The following is a 17,073-nucleotide window of genomic DNA, read 5'->3' as shown; positions in this document are numbered from 1 at the left end:
GAACTGAGAGCAGCACCTCTCAGTCACTGGAGCAACTAGGTTTCACCCAATATCCTTTGGAAAAGAAAGAACTGGAGCATCAGACCACTCTTTTTTGAGATACAATCTCACTCTGTTTTCCAGGCTCACTGGAGTACATTGGCACAATCTCAGTTTGGAAGTGGTTTTTTGTTTTGTTCTGTTTTGTTTTTGAGACGGAGTCTTACTGTATTACCCAGGCTGGAGTGCATTGGCCAAATCTCAGCTCACTGCAACCTCCACCTTCCTGATTCAAACAATCTTCCTGCCCCATCCTCCTGAGTACTTGAGACTAAATGTGCATGCCATCACATCCAGCTAATTTTTGAATTCTTTTATAGAGGAAAGGTTTCACCATAGGCATGAACTCACGACCTCAGGTGATGTGCCTGCGTCAACCTCATGAAGTGCTGGGTTTACAGGTGTGAGGCGCCATGCCTGGCCCTGTTTTGAGTTTTGTGTGTTTTTAACTCACATAGCTCAGAGAAAGCTTTAAAGAATTCACAGAACTGTAAAAAAATCTGTTGAGTCATAGCTGTTGTTTTTAAAGCATGCATAGAGAATTCTCTCCTTTGAGGGTCAAATATGAGAGATAAGAAGACAGAATGTTATGCAATAAACACAGTCAAGTAATGAATGGGTTTCTTGGGGTGGATGATAAAGATAATAAAGAGGAAGGAACCAGACAGAGGAAAATAGATCAAGGATATTCATTGTATTATTAGAATTTTAGGGTGTGGCAAGAATTTACTGTTTCCTAATCATCTGCACCTCCTATTGTAAAGAAGAGCAACAGGAGACTAAAAGATTACTTTGTTGCCCAGTTTGTAGGTCCAATCTGAGGCAAAGCTTGGGTTGGATGCCGGTGTTTCTGATTCCCAGTTGTGTTTTATCCAAACATCAGTGGCGGTAGTCAAACACCTAAACTGAATTAGTTCATTGTCCTCAAAGCCCTTCCTCCACATTCGTGTCTTTGACCTGATTCTACCTAATTTTTATCCACATGATGTCATACTCTAATAAAACCTATTTTGTTTCCAAATTAGGAGAATATACTTTTACAATTCGTTATTTCATTACTTGTTTACTTTAAAAAATATTTAGCACTTGTGATCTATTGATCTTGTTTAATTACTTCTTTCTCTGTAACTTTTTTTTTTTTTGTATTTGAGACAATGTTTCACTCTGTCAACCAGGCTGGAGTGCAGTGGTGACATCTGGGCTCACTGCAACCTCCACCTCATGAGTTCAAGCAATTCTCCTGCCTCAGCCTCCTGAGTAGCTGGGATTATAGGCGTGCACCACGCCACCCAGTTAATTTTTGTAGTTTAGTAGATATGGGGGAGGGTTCATCTTGTTGGCCAGGCTGGTCTCAATCTCCTGACCTCAAGTGATCCTCCCACCTTGTCCTCTCAAAGTGCTGGGATTACAGGCATGAGCCACTGTGTCTGGACTGTTTACTTCTTACACTTTTTCTTTATTGTGTAGTTCATTTTCTATTTCTGCCATATGAAATATTCATTCCTGGAAACTTCATTTAAAAGCCAAGCTTACTCCTCCTCCTCCCTTCCAAAGCGCCCTATAAGATAGTAAATTCATTACTCAATAAGTATATATTTTACAATATGGGGATTTTATTTTACCACAAATACTTTTAAAAAATTGATATCTTAAGTACAGCTTTGTTTTTCCTTTCTTGTTACCATGTGCAATCAATGGCATTTCAAACCCTTGGAAGGAAATCCATTTTATAGTTGTGGTCGTCTTTTTCTTTATTTTCTTTCTTTCTTTCTTTCTTTCTTTCTTTCTTTCTTTCTTTCTTTCTTTCTTTCTTCCTTCCTTTCTTTCTTTCTCTCTCTCTCTCTTTCTTTCTTTCTATCTTTCTTTTTTTAGGACCAAGTTTGGCATTTGTGGACTAGGCTAGTGCAAACTTTGCTCACTGCAAACTCTGCCTCCTGGGTTCCAGGTATTCTCATGCCTCAGCCATTTCAGCATCTGGATTACATGTGAACACCATCATGCCCAGCTAATTTTGTATTTTTAATAGGGATAGGGTTTCACCATGTTGGTCAGGCTGGTCTTGAACTCGTGGCCTCAAGTGATCTGCACACCTTGGCCTCCCAAAGTTCTGGGATTACAGCTGTGAGCCACCACACCCAGCCAGTGTTCTTTTTTCTCCCTAAACTTGTCAAAAACACCGAATAACAATTTAAAAAATTACCTGCCCATCTTGGCACATGACTGTAGTCCCAGCTACTTGGGAGGCTGAGGTATGGGGATTGCTTGAGCCTGGCAGTGAACTATGATTATGTCACTGCACTCCAGTCTGGGAGACAGAGAGAGACCCTGTCTCAAAACAAACCAACAAACAAACAAAATGTGATCTACCATCTCAGCAAATTTATATATATATATATATATTTCCCTGTTGTATATACAATTCAGTATTGTTAACAATAGGAAATGGTATGGTAGATCTCTATGGTTTATTTATCTTGTTCAACTAAAACTTTGTATTCTTTGACCAATATACTTTCTCTACCCCCTCAAGCCCTATTCTCTGAAAACTACCTCTCTATTCTCTGCTTCTGTGAGTTTGACAATTTTAGACTCTGCCATAGTTCATTCTCATGCTGCTAATAAAGACATACCTGAGACTGAATAATTTATAAAGGAAAGAGGTTTAATGGACTCACAGTTCCACATGACTGGGGAAATCTCACAATCATAGCATAAGGCAAAATGGGAGGATAGGCACACCTTACATGGCAGCAGGCAGGAGGGATTACGTGTAGGGAAACTCCCATTTATAAAACCGTCAGATCTGGTGAGACTTATTCACCATTACGAGAACAGCATGGAAAAAAAATCCCCATGATTCATTACCTCCCAGTGGGTCTCAGCCATGGCATATGGTGATTGTGGGAGCTACAATTCAAGATGAGATTTCGGTGGGGACACAGCCAAACCATATCTGATTCCTTGCATGTGTGTGATCATGTAACATTTAATATTTGCTTTTCTGTGCCTGGCTTATTTCACTGAACATAAGGCTCCCAGTTCCATCCATGTTACAACAAATGATAGAGTTTCCTTCTCTTTGAAGCTGAATAGTATGTCATGTTGTGTATGTATCACATTTTCTTTACTCATTTGCCCTTGGATGGACATTTAGATTATTTTCCATCTTGGTTGTTGTGAATAGTGCTGCCATAAACATGGAAGCACAGGTTTCTTCACAAGATCCTGGTTCTCTTGGGTTTTGCAATGTAGCATAAAGCAGGCATGGACTGTCAGCAAGTGAATGGATAGGTAAATGGATCAATATTGATTAGTGAGCTTTGCTCATCAAGAGATGTTAGTTTAGCGGCCTTGATCTCCCGGGCTTAAGCCATCCTCCCACCTCAGCCTCCCAAGTAGCTGAGACTACAGGCATGCAGCAATGTACCCGGCTAATTTTTGTATTTCTTTTGTAGAGATACTGTCTTGCCATGTTGCTCAGGCTGGTTTTAAATTCCTGGGCTCATGTGATCCTCCTGCTTCAGCCTCCCAAAGTTCTGGGGTTACAGACATGAGCCATTGCAACTAATGCAGGATTTTTAGAATATCTCTAAATTGCCTTTTTCTGCCTTGAGCCCAGCATAAGCTGCCCCTTACTGACATTCAAGTCATTCCTTAGCACATTCACAGCTTCAAATGGCATTAGCAACTAAAACAAAAGTCATCAGCCCCTGTGCACCATGACACCAAGTCCCTGAAATTCTTGGGCTCTCTGTTTGCAGTCCTCATGCAGCCCCCAGCTGATTGCGTGTCTGCAATGGTTTCTCCCTTTTTCAGGAGATTTAATGGCCTCTGTTGATTTCTCTGTCTCCAGGCACTGGGACTTTCAGGCAGGTGCATGTGGTGAAGCAGAAGACAGCCAAGCATTTCTTCACCTCAAGGTGATGACTATTCCCAACATTATTAGCTTGAACCAGGAGCAGCAGGTACACAATGAGAAATCCATTCTGAACGGAGTTAGCCACTCATTCCTCATTAGGCTGTGAGTTCCCCTCCTGAGGTCTTTCCCCACTCACCTTCCCACGACCCCTAAGCATCTCTTCTCAAAAGAAACAAGGTGGACTGAGATCATGGCCTGCATGCAAAGCCTCAGGCCACAGCAGTCCCTAACTCTCAGGTCTTATTAGCCTCTGATCTTAGAGCTAGGATACCTCCAGGGCTCCTGGCCTCCATGGTTGACCATGTCCAAAGATAAATGCTCTGTGTCCAGAGTCAATGCACAAGGCCCCTTGCTCCCCTCCTGGGCGAGCCTACTATATCTGCCTGGAAACCAATGGCCCTGAAGGAATCTTTGTTTCCTCACCTCCTTGGGTTTGGCATCCACAACTCCCTGGAGAACTTGTTAAGTTGTTTTCTCAAGGAACTCAGTCATGTGGATGGAGTTGGGATTCAGGAACCCAAGGCGTTTTGTGGGTTTCTGGTGGACTACAGTTGAGAGATCTCCATTTAGATGCAGCACACATACTTCCAACAGATGATACCCAACAGTCTTTTGTCCTAGGGTAGGTGTTAGTCCATTCAGGCTGCTGTTACAAAGGATCTTAAGCTCTGTAGTTTACAAATGACAAACATTTGTCTGGTTTATAGATGGTGACTTCACGCTTTGTCCTCTCATGGCAGAAGGGGCAGGGGAGTTATCTGGGATCCCTTTCATAAGGCCACTAATTTCATTTATAGATACTCCACTTTCATGACTTCATTATTTCCCAAAGCACCCATCTAACACCACCTCCTTGGGGGAGAGGATCCAACATAGAAATTTAGGAGGACACAAGATATTCAGACCATACCAGCAGGCTAATTCCACTTGTCATCCAGGTGCCTTAGATGAGGATGTCCTATGACTCTCTCCTTTCCCTACATGGGTTACTTCCATCCAATTCCCACGTCTTCTCTCCAACATCTTGCTACATCTCATCTCCTGTCCACCTGTCCATCTTTGGTTTTATCTGTGTCCCATCTCTCTGCCCTGATTTTCTGCACTGGCTTCCCTCCTACCTGGTCTTTCCCTCCCTGGTTTGCTTTCCTTCAAGAAATCCCTCACTTTATAGCTTCTTTGGTCTTCCCCAAGTACCTCTGCAATGACTTGCTTCTCTCCATTCATCCTCGGTGAATTCCTGAAGTACCCCATTTAAAGCCCCAGCAATGCAGCATCCTCTACCAACATCCTCATGACCTGGCCTACTGTGATTACCTCCCTGCAGTAGAAGGTAGAAGGTGCTGTTTACATGCACATGCCGGGGACTTCCCTCAGGCCTTTGACAGGCTTCCTTATTTGCCCTCATCATTGTCCTTCACTGACCCCACCTGTGGAACACCCAACCATTTTCCCTCATTTACCTGCTGGCCCCTGGACAAAGGATGCCCCCATCATATTCTTGAACCACCTCATGAGTACCAGAACAACCACACCTTACTGCATTCTCTTCTAGACCCAATGCTACCAGAACTCCAAACAAAATGATATGCATAGACTGGGTGCAGTGGCTCACACCTGTCATTACAGCACTTTGGGTGGCCAAGGCAGATGGATCACCTGAGGTCAGGTGTTTGAGACCAGCCTGGCTAACATGGGAATATCGCTTCTCTACTAAAAGCACAAAAATTAGCCAGGCATGTTGGCAGACCCCTGTAATTCCAGCTACTTGAGAGGCTGAGGCAGGAGAATAGCTTGAACCCAGGAGGTTGCAGTGAGTGGAGATTGTGCTATTACACTGCAGCCTGGGTGACAGAACAAAACTCCACCTCAGAAAAAAAATTCTTACACAGAGTGGGGACAGATTACATCTTTAAGGAGCAGGGGAAAGAAGTGGTTGACTTTCTACTGTATGATCCTTTATGGAGCTAGAATGTGATCTTTTGGCAGAGTAGCAGGAGGGTCTACAGACTGTCACGCTTCTGCATCTTGTAAACTTAACTGTAATTGTGGGGTCAGTACCTCTCATGTGTCAGACCTGGTTCCCACTCAGGCAGTAGGCAAATGAGGGTCATATAAACCTATAACATGGGTGGGCAGGATGGCTATGCCTGTGATCCAAGAGCTTTGGGAGGTAAATATTGGAGGTTTGCTTGTGGCCAGGAGCTCAAGACAAGCCTGGGCAACGTAGAAAGACCCCGTCTCTGCACAGAATTTAACAATTTGCTGGACATGGTGGTGCATGCCTGTAGTCCCAACTACTTAGGAGGCTAAGGTGGGAAGAACACTTGAGCTCAGCAGTTTGAGGCTGCACTGAGCTATGATTGTGTCACTGAACTCCAGCCTGGCCAACAGAGATCCTGTCTCTTAGGAAAAAAAAGAAAGAAAAACTAGTGCATGTATTGTTAAAGTAATTGCAAAACTCAGTTATTTTTGCACTAACCTAATGGGTTTTTTCCTTTGGTAATTAAGAATACTTCTAGTTATTTATTTTCTGTAACCTAAAATCATGATTTGAGGTAAAGGAAGGTTAACTTGATGTATTCCTTTGTAATATTGCTGAACTGTTCTCATGCGTTTTAGACAAGCTGTGTTTTTTCAAACTTAGGAAGTATGAAACTAAAAACACAGGACATATTGTGAGGGTATTTTGTAGGTGAGTTTCTCTACAGAGAGACATGTGTCAATCAGCTAGATTCTGGTGTGTATTTGAAAACCAAGTGGCACAATCTGGGATGTGGTAGCCGTGAAATTAGGAGAGATCAAAACGAGAAACAATTCATGTGAGAACAAAAGTCTAGGATGTTGCTGTTGAAAAAGAACTGTTGCGAGAATCAGGAGGACCAGAGAGACCATGAGGTGAATTACAGGAGGATCTTTATTGGGTGTACTCAGACTTAACGGACATAATATCCACAAACTGGGCCCTGAATAAAGATACTGCTTGGCTTATATACAAAGTTCTAAAGGGGGGTGGGCTAGCTTGAAACCAGTTTACATTGGTGCGAAGCATAGTGGCATGAAAGCAAGGATTCAGAGGCAGAACAAAGGCAGTTAATCAAATTGTGACAGGTGCATAACTCAGGATTACATGTGACTGTTGCCAAGCAACCCAGATGGCTGTTATCAAGGCTTGCTCAAAAGAGCCTTGCACTGGTTTATCTCATAACCTTAACTATGGTGCCCAGATCTGGGCTATAGTTTGGGCCTGCTCAGGCATCTCATGACCTTCACTGTACTTCTCAGACAGAACAGAATAATTGAATTTTCCAGTTAAAGAAGACAGGAATCCATAAACTCATAAAACTTGCAGAGCAAGGTGCAATCACCTGGAGGGGGGTTGGATTCAATAGGAAACTTTACTTTTTCTTATACTTAGCTTGAGGGAGTGCTGGGAGAGTTTCCAGAGCACATTTCTTTGAGCCTTTACTTCTTAGATAATATTATCAAGATTTTGCCTGTGTTCAGGCATTGCCTGCTACTGCCTTTAGGATGAGTCAGCCTAATATAGAAAGCTTATTTATTTCTCCTTTTAATTATATTTCTCTTTATTTATTTAATTTCCACCTCATTCCCCACTTTGATGCTTTGCTATAAATGGGATTTAATAGAAAGCATCACTGTTGTTTAGTTCTTCATGACAAGGTAGATCTCTATTTGGCAAAGGTTGATACGTATTTAGAGATATTAGTCAAGTGGTAGTTGTTTTGTTCACTAAACCTCTATGGTATAATAAAGTCTTAACTACTGTGTTTTCTATCCATGCAGTATGCATGCAGTGAAGGCATCCTTCAATGTGCCCTTCTCTTTCTAGTATAGATATGGGACAAAGAGTAGCATAGCATTCCTATACCCAGCATGGACAGAAGAGATGTTTACTTGGAAGAGGGGGTTGGCTAAAGTGACAGAACAAGAGAAATACAATTAACAATATAAGAAAGATTATTAGGCCTAAGATCTCCAGCCACATTTGCTCATCTGATGATGACTCCTCAAGCTTGAGCCATGCAGGGCTGTTGTCCTCAGTGGCAACTGGATCTCATTGCAGGATCAGCCAGATCGGATGGTCTGGGTCCTGCTGGCTGGTCCACTGGTCCTGGGATGCCCATTCCAGCCGATCCTGGTGAATCCAAGGCATGATACCTACAACTTTAATAATAGTGGGAGTGGACAAGATTATAGGATGTAGCCCATCCCATATGGGTCCCAGAGTGGTTGTCTTCCATTTCCCAACTCAAACTTCCCAGGTTTGAAAGGGTATATTGGGTCTGTTATACTTACAGGCATTCATTTCTGTTGCCCAACCACTTACTTTTTGCATGGCCATACTTAAACCCTCCTAAGGCATTTGCCTTCTTAAGGTTAGTTCTCCTGGCTTACAGAGATTATCTTTAACCTGACTTATGATTGGGATGGCCAGCCAAACAAAATCGCATAGGATGAATACCCAGTTTGTTTTGTGTGGGTGCACCTGTCTCAGAGGAGGACCATGGGCAAGACCTGATCCTACCTTAGGTGAGTTTTCTAACAAAATTTCTTCAGAAGCTGCTTGAGCGTCCAGCTCATATGCTCCACTTTTCCTGAGCTCTGTGGGTGGTGGACTGTGTGTAACTTCATATTATCTTTAATAGGCAAGTTAAGTCCTGAACTATTTCAGCCACAAATGCTGGTCCATTTCCTCATACTAGAGTTAGAGGCGGTCCCAATCTAGGAATAATGTATTTTAACAACTTGGTCACCTCCTGTGCCCTCTCTATCTGGGTGGAGAAGGCCTCTACCCATCCTGAAAACATGCAGACAAGCACCAACATGTACCAGTAGCCCCTGACTCAGGGCAATTTGGTGAAGTCCATAAGCAGGTTTTCACAGGGTGTGGCTCCTATTTCCTGAATTCCCAGGGGCTGAGTGGGCCCTTGTTGTGGGTTGTTCTGAGCACAAGTTAAACACTGTTCACAAATAGCTCAAGTAATGTCAGTGAGCCATGGCATACCGAAATGGCTCTCTAATAATGTCTCTATTGTTATTACTCCCATGTGTGTTCCTTGATGGAACTGTTTCACAAACTTGGGGGCCACCATTTTGGGTATAGCTAGCCTCCCGTCAGAGAATTTCCATCATCCACCTTCAATGGAATTCCCAGTTTCCTGGGCAAACCAAGCCCTTTCGTTTGAAGTGTAGCTTAGGGTCTCCAGGAGGAGATTCTCTGGGAGGAGAGGCATAGATAAGACTTCCTCTTTAGAAGGTGAAATTGCCATAGAAGCCTGCTTTGCTTCTTTGCCTGCCTTTCTGTTTCTTTTAACCTCTAATGTTCCTGCCTTTTGGTGCCACCTACAATGTATTACTGCTACCTGTTTTAGGGCCCATGCAGCATCTAAGAGCTTTAGAATTTCCTCCTTGTACTTTATTTCTTTACTTCCAGCAATTAAGAGTCCTCTCTCTTTGTAAGTAGCCCTTGAACATGCAAAATGGCAAATACATATTTGGAATCTGTGTAATGTAAATGTTTGCCTTTTGACCTTTTGCCAGCCAGAGAGCTCTTGTCAGAGTTCTCAGGTCTGCATTCTGAGCAGAAGTTCCTGTAGGCAAATACTGCACCTCTATTACAGAAACCAAAGTCTCTACTGCATACCCAGCTTGGCAGAATTTCTCTAGTATGAAACTGCTTCCATCAGTAAAGTATTCAACATCCGGGTCCCCGAGGGGCCAATCTATCAAATCTCTCCAGCTTGAGAACTCTTCATTTACCACATCCACACAGCAACGAAGGGGGCCTCCTGGAGCTGACTGGATGAGGAGCAAGGTAGCCAGGCTTAGGGTGTTCATGGTCTATAAAGTAATGGAGGGATTTTCACATAATAGCCCTTGGTATTGAGTCATTCTCGAATTTGGTAGCCAATGTTGCCCCCTTTGGTCCATTAAAATTATAACTGAGTGTGGTACCTGGATTGTCAGTTGCTGTCATAAAGTCAGTTTATTAGCTTCCTGTACCAGTAGGGCAGTGGCAGTTAGTGATTTAAAACAAGGAGGCCATCCAGCTCCACAGAATCCAATTGCCTGGATAAGTATGCCAACAGGTGATGCCATGACCCTATGAGTTAAGTTAGGACCCCTATGGCCATTCCTTTTCATTCATGGACATACAGAAAGAAAAGCTTAGATCTGGCGGTCCTAAAGCTGGAGCCTCAGTTAAGGCTTCTTTGATTTCTTTAAAGACCTACTCCTGGTTGTCCTCTCAGAGGAGGGGGTTGCTTCTCTTCCCCCTTTGTGGCTTCACATAATGGCTTAGCCATGAGCAATAAATTTGGGATCCAGATGCAACAGAAGCCTTCTGCCCCTAGGAACTCTCTTATTTGTTAGTGGGTGGTTGCAGTGGGAAGTGCACAAACAGCCTGTTTACATTCACTACTGAGCCATTTTTTTCCCTTGGCTTATATAGAAGCCTAAATAATGGACACTTTCAAAGCAAATTTGAGCCTTTTTCCCTGACACTTTATATTATGCCTTCCACAGCAGATGCCGGAGGTCTTGAGTTCCTCCCAGGTGTGGTAGGCCTTGGCCAGTGGCTTTCTCATACCACAGCCCTGACCATTCTCTTTATTATTATTCTCTGGAGATTCAACATTCTAGTGTTCTCTCCTTTGTGCACAATTGCAAACACAATTGGCACACATTGATCTCTCTCTATCCTTAGCCAGCTCTTAAATCCCTACCCAGATTGGTCTCTTCCATGACTGCATCCATGTCCGCATCCAACTTGCAAAGGCAGCTTCCCTTCCCATGAGGGCTGCTGCTAGCAAATCAGCCTTTTCCTAAGCTTCCAATCAGCCTCCTTCTTGGCCTCCTGATCTCAGCTAATGTACACCTTGGTAACCACCTCAATAAGCTGAGTAGCATTCATGCCTGTGGAGCTTTTAAATTCTGCAGTTTCCACCTGATTTCTCCCTGGGCCTGCCCTACAAATGCTGTATTCACCATGCACTGATTTTCAGCAGCCTCAGGATTAAACGGAGTGTACAACGAGGATGCCCCACAGAGCCTTTCATAAAACAGGCTTGAGCTCTCATCTGAACCCTGGAGTACCTCTGAGATTTTCCCTATATTGATTGTGTTTCTTTCCACCATCCCTCAGCCCTTGCAGGAGTGCTTCTGACACTTCTGCAGTTGCTGAAGCTGGGTTGCATCATCTGGATCCTACTGGGGGTTCTTTTCAAGATATTGGCCCTGTGCATGTGCCCGGACATTAACTCTGTCTTCAGTGCATTGGCTTCTAGCCAATGAAGGGCTTCCTGGGTTACTCTCTGGTACTCCTCATTGTTAAATAGCACAGTAGAAGCTGTTTGCAGTCTGGCCAAGTTGGATTATGTGTCAGCAAGATGGACTGCATTAAATCTATGGCAGCCTGTGGCTTCCCTGTGTAGGAGGGAGTATGATGCTTCCAGTTTAGGAAATTACTGTTTGAAAAAGGCTGCCATAGGAAGATTCATTCTTCTACCTAAAAGTGGCCATGCTCATTATAATAGATGGGTCCTCTTGTTTCCCTGAGAGGCATTTACATAACTCAGGCATGGCCAGACCAGAGATGATTTGCCTGATTTTTTTTTTTTTTTTTTGAGATGGAGTCTTGCTCTTTCACCAAGGCCAGAGTGCAGTGGCACGATCTCGGCTCACTGCAAGCTCCGCCTCCCGGGTTCATGCCATTCTCCTGCCTCAGCCTCTCGAGTAGCTCGGACTACAGGCACCCGCCACCGCACCTGGCTAATTTTTTATATATATATATATATTTTTAGTAGAGACGGGGTTTCACCGTGTTAGCCAGGATGGTCTCAATCTCCTGACCTCATGATCCGCCCACCTCAGCCTCCCAAAGTGCTGGGATTACAAGCGTGAGCCACTGCGCCTGGCCGACTTGCCTGATTTTCCTCACTTTCCTCTTTGACCTCCTGAGGCGAGGGCTCAGATTTCTTTTTATGGGGCATAACCTGGGGCCTATTACCATCTGATCCTGGCTCCTCAGGAGATGGTCTTGGTAAAGGGGAGTAGATTGGAATGTAGGTAGTAGGGGTCCTTATTCCCCCAAGTAGTTCCTGCAAAACCGGTTTTTCTTGTGGCTTTCCCTTTGTCTTTGTAGCTGCCAGTGCAGCTGATTTTTCTTTCATTTTTGGGCTTGGCTGCTCGGGCTACAAGCATTCCCCAAAAAGGCTGCTAGGAAAGGCTGCATTCAGCCTTGAGTCAATATAAGGAATTTGATCTGAATGCCATAGCTGTCCTCCGACCCTAGTCACCACCTTCAACACATGGCTAATAGTTTCCATATCTATAGTGCCTTTGGCCAGCCAGCCAACACCAAAAGAGGGCCATTCTAATTCACAGAGAGTTCTCAGCCTTTGGGGTTCAGCTTGATCCTATAATCCCTCCAATAACCTTTCTTAAAGTTCTTTAACATGCATTCTAATGGGGTGGGTTTCGATGATTTTCTTCCTGTTTCCTCCCAGTTATGGCACAGCACAATCACTCAGACTTTCATCTCTGACTGATTAAACCTGGTTTTTCCCACACTTCACTCAGATGGTATGATCTATGCTAAGAGACCTGCAGCTCCACACACGTCATTCTCCACATTGATTCCTCCTGGAACCATCTCTTTCACATGCACTCACACATTTCCCTGCTCCCAGTTCCCTTTCCTAACCGACTTAGCAAGCCACTCTCATGTACTCTCTCAGTTGGGGTATAAATTTTATCTGAATTGGCTAGCCAGTCTCACCACCCCAACCCCTCTGGGGCAGATAACTAGTTACACCTGAGGAGGTGATCAGGCTTTCCTTCCATCCTTGTGGGATGGGTCCTGCTTTGGACAGCAAAACCTCACCACGGTTACTGAAATACACTTGCTGCAATCGTCTTGTAACCCCTTAGGTTCCATTGTGTTGTTAGGGGAGGGTCGTCAGAGTGCGGCAGAGCTGCTCCCTTCTCCAGCCCATTGGCACCTGAAGTCACAGGTCTCCTATGGCCAGGGGTCCCAAACCATCCACAGGCAAAGGAGACAGCCAACTTCTCTTTGGTACTCCTGGCTGCTTGCCAAAAATGTTTAGGGAATTAGGAGGACCAGAGAGACCACAGAGTGAATTACAGGAAGATCTTTACTGAATGCACTGAGACCCAGCAGCCTTAACATCCAAACATTGGGCCCTGAACAAAGACAGTGCTTGGTTTATATACACATTTCTACAAGAGGTTGTGCTAGCTTGAAACAAGCTTACAGTGGTGTGAAGTATAATGGCAAAAATAGCAAGGATACAGAGACAGAACAAAAGCAATTAATCAAATTGTAACAGGTGCATAATTCAGGATTACATACAACCATTGCCAGGAAACCCAGATAGCTGTTATCCACACTTGCTCAACAGAACCTTGCACTGGTTTATCTGATAACCTTCTCTATGGCACCCAGACAGCTGTAGTTTGGGCCTGCTCAGCCATCTCATGACCTTCACCGTACTTCTCAAATAGAACAGAATACTTGATGTTTCTAGTTACAGAAAACAGGAATCTATAAACTCATAAAACTTGCAAAATTTTATGTACAATCACACGAAAGAGGGTGGGATTTGAGGGGAAACTTTACTTTTCCTTATGCTTAGCTTGAGGGACTGCTGAGAGTTTCCAGAACACATTTCTTTGAGCTTTTGCTTCTTTGATAATGTTATGGAGATTTCGCCTGGGTCTAGGCTTTGCCTGATACTGCCTTTAGGATGAGTCAGCCTAATCTAGAAAGCATATTTCTTTCTCTGTTTAATTTTATTATTCTTTCTTGATGATAGACAGAGAGATGATAGATAGATATAATAGGTAGGCATATGTTGAGTGAATAAGTGATAAATAATAGATATTAAGATATGTATAAATGATGAATGACTGATAGGTGAATAGATAATGGGTAGCTAATAGATGATAGATATTAAGACGTGATAGATAATAGATACTAATATAGACAGATAGCTATAAATGATACATATTGAGATGAATAGGTGATTGTTAGTTTAAGACCAGATTGCATATATACAGAGCTCTCTTGTTATCAGGAAACACTGGGCACATTTTGCTTGCATATCTGGAATCCTTATGGAATCAAGATGAACCATGACCTCTTGGAGTTCAGAATTCCAATTGAACAGCATGGCAGGTTTGCAAATGCCATTATCAGCATGAAGTATTTGAACAGCTACAGGTTGTAAGATTGAAAAGACACCAGGAAATTTATGTGGTGCACATGAAGGACCACATTCTGTTCAGTGATAATTCCATTTCCCAAGGCCATCTGGGACTCTCACGAGAACCAAATAACTAAGTTGTCCAGGTGCAGAAGAAATGTAACAAAGTCAGTTTCCCAGCGTGAAAGTTTTGTGCTCTGCCCAGAGACCATGATCCTTTAGCCTTAAATCATGCAGGAATTTCTGACATTTAGATCCAGAACAGAGTTTCTCAGCCTGAGAACTACTGACATATGGGGCTGGGTGATTCTCTGTGGTGGGGCCATCCTGTGCACTGTAGGGTGTTGAGCAGCATCCATGGGCTCCATCTGCTAGATGCCAGAAGCCCCCTTCTCCAGTGGTGACAACCAGAAAGGTTGAAACAACCAAAAGGTTTCCAGGTGTTGTCTCATATTGTCTGGGACACTTGGGGGGATGGATGCAAAATTGTCTGTAGTTACAAACCAGTGCAACAGAGAGATGATAGGTGGATGGATGGATGATAGATATCATTTATAAATAGATACATGATAGATTGATAAATGGTTAGATAATATATGTAGATAATATAGATCAATAATATAGACAGATGATAGATTAATATAGGCATAGATGATATAAACAGATAGATGAATGACAATGCATAGATATCATTCACAAATAGGTAAATGACAGATTAATAGATAGGTGATATAGACATGATAGATTTATAGATGGATAACAATATGGACAGATGGATGGATGGATGGATGGATGGATGGATGGATGGATGAATGAATAGACAGGTATAAATAAATACACGATATATTGATAGTTGTGTAGATTATATAGATGATGGATGGACAGATGGGTAGATGATATAGACAGATAAATGGATGGGTAGATATTGATAAAAGATATGTGATAGACTGATAGCTGGATATAGAGAGATTGATGGGTGGATGGATGGAAGGATGGACAGAGAGATATTCATAAATCAATACATGATAGATTAATAGATAGATATATGATAGATGATATAGACAGGTAGGTCCACGGATGGATAGATACGGTTTTTGAGAGAAGCCAGAGTTTAAGGAATTGGTCCATGTGGTTGTGAGACCTGGCAAGTCTGAAATCTCAGGGCAGGCCAGATGGTTGGAAGTCAGACAAAGTTTCCTTGTTGCAGCTTTGAGAAAGATGTTTTCGTTTTTAGCAAACCTCAGTCTTTGCTCTTAAGACCTTCCATGGATTAGACAAGGCCCACCAACTTCCTCTATGGTCCACTGCATTACTCAGTCTACTTACTGTCAGTGTTAATCCCATAAAAAATACCCTTTGCTTTAACACTTAGCATAGGGCTTTACCAACCACTGGGCAACATAATCTGGCCTAAAATTTACCATTCTACTGGACAATGGCAAGAAACAAGTTCGAATGGCAGTCAGACACCAGGAGAAATGGGGCGTTTCATGGAATCTAGAAGTGTCCTTTAAATTAGAGAAAGAGGCTGGGCATGGTGGCTCATGCCTCTAATCCTCACACTTTGGGAGGCTGAGGGTGGCAGATCAGTTGAGGTCAGGAGTTTGACACCAGCCTGGTGAACATGGTGAAACTCTGTCTCTACAAAAAATAAAGAAATTAGCTGGGCATGATTGTGGGTGCCTGTGATCCCAGCTACTGGGGAGGCTGAGGAAAAATAATTGCTTGAACCTAGGAGGTGGAGGCTGCAGTGAGCCAAGATTGTGCCAGTACATTCTAGCCTGGGCAACAGAGCCAGACTCCATCTCAAAAAATAAAAGAATAAATAAAAATATATAATATAATATAAAATATAAAAGCACTTGGGACTCAGCTTTCCCAAACATGTCGTTATGTTAATCTGGCCTGTGTTCATTTGTCCTCTCTCATATTCAATTTATACTTTTCATGTCATTGTCTTTCTCATTCCTCTGCTATTTCAGATTTGTTATCATGATGTCAGAGATATCCTATTTTATTATTTTTATTTTTTTTTTCAGGTGGAGTCTCGCTCTGTCTCCAGGCTGGAGTGCAGTGACACAATCTTGGCTCAGTGCAAGCTCCACCTCCCAGGTTCAAGGGATTCTACTGCCTCAGTCTCCGAGGTAGCTGGGACTACATGTGCACGCCACCATGCCCAGCTAATTTTTTTTTTTTTTTTAGTTGCAATGAGGTTTGACCATGTTGGCCATGATAGTCTCGATCTCTTGACCTTGTGACCCACCCACCTAAGCCTCCAAAAGTGCTGGGATTACAGGCATGAGCCACTGGGCCCGGCCTCCTTTTTTTTTTTTTTTCATATCAAAAAATGCAGCCTGGTGCAGTGGCTCATGCCGGTAATCCTGGCACTTGAGAGGCCAAGGCAGGAAGATCCTTTGAGGCCAGGAGTACATTATCAAACTCAGCAACATCATGAGACCCTGTCACTACAAAAAAATTAAAAAAAAAATTACTTGGCTTCTACTTGAGCCCAGGAGTTCAAGGCTGCAGTGAGCTGCAATCACACCACTGCACTCCAGCCTAGGCAACAGAGACCCTATCTTTTAAAAAACAAAACCCAGAAAATGTTAAATTGTTTAGTGGCATTTTTATGTTAGTAATGTTCAATAAGAGCATTGTTGATTGCTGTTGTTCTAAAGTACCTAGAGTTAATATTCTTTTGAAATGATTTATTTCTTGTTTTAAATGTTACAGTATATTTTTGTGAACTTGGGATATAAGAATTGGGAGACTGCTATACAGCCAAGGTTTTTACGAGTGTGTGGAGGAGGGAACTCCTTTATAGAGATTTTGCTTTGAATCAACAGTTCCTGTATGCTGTCAATTCCG

The sequence above is a fragment of the Hylobates moloch genome, unplaced genomic scaffold (assembly GCF_009828535.3).
Source record: "Hylobates moloch isolate HMO894 unplaced genomic scaffold, HMol_V3 SCAFFOLD_25, whole genome shotgun sequence".
Lineage (NCBI taxonomy): Eukaryota > Metazoa > Chordata > Mammalia > Primates > Hylobatidae > Hylobates > Hylobates moloch.
This window is presented reverse-complemented; position numbering follows the sequence as displayed.